The sequence below is a fragment of the Coenobita brevimanus genome, chromosome 116 (assembly GCF_032717465.1).
Source record: "Coenobita brevimanus isolate Jiangsu-jjx chromosome 116, ASM3271746v2, whole genome shotgun sequence".
Taxonomy (NCBI): Eukaryota; Metazoa; Arthropoda; class Malacostraca; order Decapoda; family Coenobitidae; genus Coenobita; species Coenobita brevimanus.
This window is the reverse complement of record NC_137069.1, coordinates 50876711-50882381: the sequence shown is the minus strand read 5'-3', so window position 1 is coordinate 50882381 and position 5671 is coordinate 50876711.

Below are 5671 nucleotides of genomic sequence, written 5' to 3'. Positions count from 1 at the left end.
AAGACTGATTATGTCATGAATTTTCTTGCGAAAACTTTAATAGGCTTCTAAAATACCCTGTCGTGTGGTATCGAACTGTCGGTTTGTCTGGTGAAAAAGCATTTAAACTTTTTTTCAAATTTACCTTTTTTTTTTTTTTTTTTTAATATTTCATCTAAGCTTGGTGTTCTTGCTCTACTTAGTACTTCTCGTTGCCATGCCCTTACGTTTTATTTCTGAGATGATTTGCCTGAAACTTATTTACGTTGCCCTGAGTATTATTAATCACGATATCTTGCCCGCGTTATTTCGATCTATATCATTAAACAAATGTCATAGCCTAAAAAGAACAAAAAGTATGGGAGGAGAATCATCAAATGACAGACGCTGAACAACCAGACGCTAAAACAAACGTTCGTAAGTCAAATGTTCTGCTGGGATTCGAAAGCAGCTATGGTATAGGGCAAGATGTATTCGACCACACCTGTAGCTTCTTATAGATTTACCAGAGAGCAGGGATTTTGTTTAACCTATAAATGAGATTCCATATCGGATGAGAACTTTGGAAAATGTCAGGGATGAGCTCACAAATATAAACTCTCGCTGTATTTTACTCTTGCTGTCATTAACTGATTTCGTTCAGTTTACGAAAAAAGCCCTATTAATGAAGCTGCTAGATCTAACCCATTTAAACAAATCTCCTATGGTAAATAGGATCATTTGAAGAGAACAAAAATAACAGGCGTAAAGTACGTCATCATAGTCAAAAAATATATATACAACTCTAAAATACAAACTCTCTCGTATTGAGAACTGTCTTGCAAAACTAAATAAGCTTTTCAACTGTGTGCTAGTTATAGAACGGTGTAGATTATAAAACAACTCTGAGTATTCTGATTTATTATCTAGCAAACTGGTACCGTATCATTCTCGGCAACTCACTCTATATCGTTGTTCGAGATTCAGCCCGGCTGTGGTGTCTTAGCGTCTGTGCTTAAACTCCTCCTAGATTATTTGATGGATTTGAATGAACCTTCCCAGGAAAGTAACGTTCATCTGGATGTTATGAAGGTCTTCCATTGTATACAATTTTCCAATCGTGATCTTTACGGGGGTCAGCCTCAAAATTCTCAGAAATCGTGAAAGGGGGGTTCATATTGCTCTGATATTTTTGTAAATGTTGTAAATTCAGTTAAAATTTGATCTTTGCATCAGTGAACGCAAGGGATCAGAAATTCCACTCGGCTGACGCCTCTGGATGTTTGTTATGCCTGATTGGGTAATGCCTACACTGAAGTGTCAGTAAGGAATATGCATGGATGTTGCTCGTTTCATATATATAACTGTCGGCATTAATTCATATTAAAATGATTATTCGAGAAGAAATATTTTTTACCTGCTCACAACATTAATAATCAACAATGATTTTGCAATGGTATTACGGAATGTTACCTTCAGTGTTGTGCAATAACTACTTTGAAGAACTGTGTGAGCAAAGTATTGTAATGTAGAGAATTATTGTGTTTTATAAACAGGTGTTAATAAAGAATTTTTAAGTTTCGTCCCACCAGTCTTGTCGAGCTTTATGTAGGCTAGAACGCGATCCTAGTATATAGGACAAATAACTGACAAGGATTAAGTGCGAGTCACAAAGGAAGGGGTCACCTCATATCACAATTAGCATCATTACATTTAACTTAGGTGCGTCTGTTCTCTGCTACCCCATATTCTATAATATATATATATATATATATATATATATATATATATATATATATATAGGGCTATATATATATATATATATATATATATATATATCTCTCTCAAACCATATGCCATAGTGGCGGGGGGAGGGGACACAACCTAGCTGCACCATGGGGTGGTGCCACCACTCTGTGGCTAGGTAGTGTTAATAAGAATTCTGCCACCGTATTCTCTGCATGTGGTAAAAGGCGACTATAAGGGACAGGGGCTAGGGACCCCATCCTCTGTATTTTAGTTCCTATATTGAGACAGGGCATAGAAAGGGAAGGAGGATCGAGTTATCCCCGTACCCTGAAGGTTGGGACAATGAATGTGCATGATGTAGTACGATTGAGGCTAAAAGACAAGAGACTGGGAGAATGTTTGTGAGAAGAAAGTTGGATGTGTTAGCTTTGAGTGAAATAAGGATGAAAGGGAAAGGTGAGTCTAAGTTTGGAAGTGTGACAGGAGGGATGTTAGGTGTCGACAGAGGATGAGCGTGAGAAGGAGTGGCTTTGTTAGTGATCCTGAAAATGCAGCAGTGCTTGATTGAATGGAAGGAGGTGTCATCGAGACTGATGTGGATGAAAGCGAAATTTGGACGTGAGTTATTGGTATTTGTGAGTGTATATAGACCTGGTAGTGAAAGGGATGTAGAAGAGAGCGAGTCTTTCCGGAATGATGTTGATGTGTGTCTGCAGAGTTTTGGAGCAAAGGCGAATGTCGTAAAGATGGGAGATCTGAATGCTAGAGTGGGAAATGTAGAACTTGAATGTGTCGTTGGTATGCATGGTACAGAGTAGCCTGGAAGAAATGGTAATGAGGAAAGAATGATAGTGATGTGTGTTGAGCGAGAGATGGTGATTGGAAATACCTTGTTTGAGAAGAAAAATATTGATAAGTATGCAAGGGTGAAACAGGAGAGTGGAAGGCTTGTTGATAGAGCATTGATGGACTATGTGGTTGTGTTCTTGAATGTAAGAGGAAGATTGTTAGATGTGGGAGTTTTGAGAGGGGAGGGTGAGGGTATGTCTGACCACTACATGGTGGGAGGAAAGTTGAGAGTAGGTATGAGATGGGTGAGAGCTAGGGGAGTTGGGTGTGGCAGGGAGGTTTTGAAAGTGAGTTACATAAAAGAGGGAAAATGACAGAATATCAGGAGAAGTTGAACTACGAGTGAAACGCAGTGAAAGATCAGGAAAATTGTGGTGTAGAGAAGGAATGCCAATTGTTTATGAGTGCCGTGGTGGGGTATGAGGAAGAGGTGTGTGGTGTGAGACATGTGTGTGGTGGCGTGGGAATGAGAAGTGGATGGTGGTGCGAGGAAGTAGGCATAGCTGTAGCTGACAGAGATGTGCATATGAAGTGTGGCTGCAGAGGAAGGATGAAGTGTCATATGAGAGGTATAAAGAAAGGAGGAACAGGGCGAGAAGGGCTGTGCATGATGCTAAAGTGGAAGCAGATGAGACATGGGGTAGGCGGTTGACTCAGAATTTTCAACAGACTAAGAAAATGTTTTGGAAGGAGGCGAAGAGGGTCCGAAAGAGAGAGTCTGGGAAGGAAGAGCGAGTAAAAACAGAGGATGGAAGGATGTTAACAGTGATGGGTGCAGTAAGGAAGAGATGGGCAGGGTAGTTTGAATGATTGTTAAATGCAGAGGAGGAATGGGAGGCTGAGATTGTGGTAAATGGAAGAGAGCAAGGATTAACTGTGTTGAGAGAGGTGAATGACTCTTTGATCATGATGGAAGAAGTGCAGCAGGCGGTAAGGGAGATGAAAGCAGGGAAGGCTGCAGGTATGGATGGGTGTGCTGTGGAATATTTGAAAGGTGGTGATTCAGCTATTGTTGAGTGGTTAGTGAGATTATTGAATGTGTGTTTTATGAGTGGTATGGTGCCGATTGACTGATCAAGTGTGTGTGTTGTTCTGTTGTATAAAGGTATGGATGATAAGTATGAATGTACTAGTTTTAGGGGTATAAGACTACTGTGTGTTATACGTAAGGTGTATGATAGACTGTTGATTACGAGAGTTAGAGAGGATACACAAGGAGTGATTGGTGATGGGCAGTATGGTTTTAGGAGAGGAAGGGGGTGCGTGGAACAGGTGTTTGCTGCGAGACAGGTGTGTGAAAAGTATTTGGCGAATGGTAAGGATGTGTTTTAGGCGTTACTTGATTTAGCGAAAGTGTATGATAGAATTGATAGGGAGGCTATGTGGACTGTTTTGAGATTGTGTGGACTAGGTGGTAGGTTGTTAGAAGAGGTGAAAAGTATTTAGTATATAGTACAACGTGTGTAAGAGTGGGAAATACTGTGAGTGATTGGTTTCCTGTGAGAGTGTGGCAGTGGCAGGGATGTGTAATGTCATCTTGGTTGTTTAAAATTCATATGGATGGTGTTGCAAGGGAGGCTGACGCTAGAGTGTTAGGTAGAGGTTTGAGTCTGGAGAATGCTGATGGTAGAGAGTGGAAGCTGAGCCAGCTGCTGTTTGCAGATGATACTGCACTGGTAGTTGATTCGGAGTAGAGACTGAGACAGCTAGCAGAGGTATTTAGAAGGGTGTGCAAAAGGAGGAAATTGAGAATGAATGAGAGTAATAGTAAAGTGATGAAGTGCAAGAGGTTGGTAGATGGTAAGAGAATGAATGTAATTTTGAATGGTGAGTTCCTTGAGGCGGTAGAGTGTTTTAATTATTTAGGTTCACATGTTGCTGCGGATGGAAGAATAGATGTAGAGGTGATGTTTAGAATGAATGAAATATGAAAGGTGCTGGGAGGGATGAAAAAAATGTTTAGATGTCGTTCGCTGAGAATGGATGTAAACAGAAGGCAGTATCAGGGAGCAGTGGTACCGACTGCATTATGTGGGACTGAAACATGGAATATGGTAGTAGCAGAGAGGAAGAGACTGAATGTAACAGAGATGAGGTGTCTGATGAGTATGTGTGAAGTGGCGCATATGGATCGAGTGAGAAATGATGAAGTGCGAAGGAGAACTGGAGTTATGCGAGAGTTGGCTCATCGAGTTGAAAAGAGACTGTTGCAGTAGTTTGGGCAAATGGAGAGAATGGATAAGAAAAAAAAGTGAAAAAGATAACTGGATCTGCAGTGAAAGGTGTAAGGTTGAGAGGAAGACCACGAATAGGATGGATGGACAGTGTGAAGAGAGCGTTAGATGCGAGAAGGATATCTGTAATGCAAGTAAGAGTGGCTGTGCCTGATAGGAATGAATGGAGAGATATTGTGAATGCATAAATGGTGACACGACCCGAGGGATGTTCTCCTGCATGTGGTCTGATCAGCTGATCGTTGTCAGGTGCAGGGAAGGGGATGGGTTCATTATGATGTGGCAGGGGTAAACCAGCTTTGCTGTTGGGCCCTGCTGTGGATTCCACTGGACTGCACTGCGCAGTTGACCCTCATTCGGTGTGGTGCAATAAAGGTCAGTCCCTTCTTCCCCTTAGAGGCTATGATATGAGTAAATGTGTGTGTGTGAATGAGTAATTTGGCGAGTGTGTCGTTCTGTTTCGGCTACCTCCCTAGGGGTAAAAAGCCTAGGTATATACAGTAGGTAGATAGATGCTATTTTGTTTACACACTAACCAGAAACCATTTGAATGTTCGAATCCTCATGATGAACCCGCTGTTTTACATCGACACCTGTGGTAAACAGGGCTACCAACATGCTGTTCAGGCCAAGGCTAATTTTGCATACTTGTTGTACCTCCTTTCATTGTATTACACCAGCCTGGCATAAAAATAATTCCTTTACCGAGTGTACAACAGACTCACCTCCGCAAAATGATATTCGGGCAGCGTTGCTTCTCCAAAGATTTTGGGGGGTCAGCCCCCCTTCTAAGATAAAATAATAACAGACATAATTTATGGGAAAGTGAATCTTATTTTATTTTAGAGTGGGTCAGCTCCCCTTCAAAACTTACGGTATAT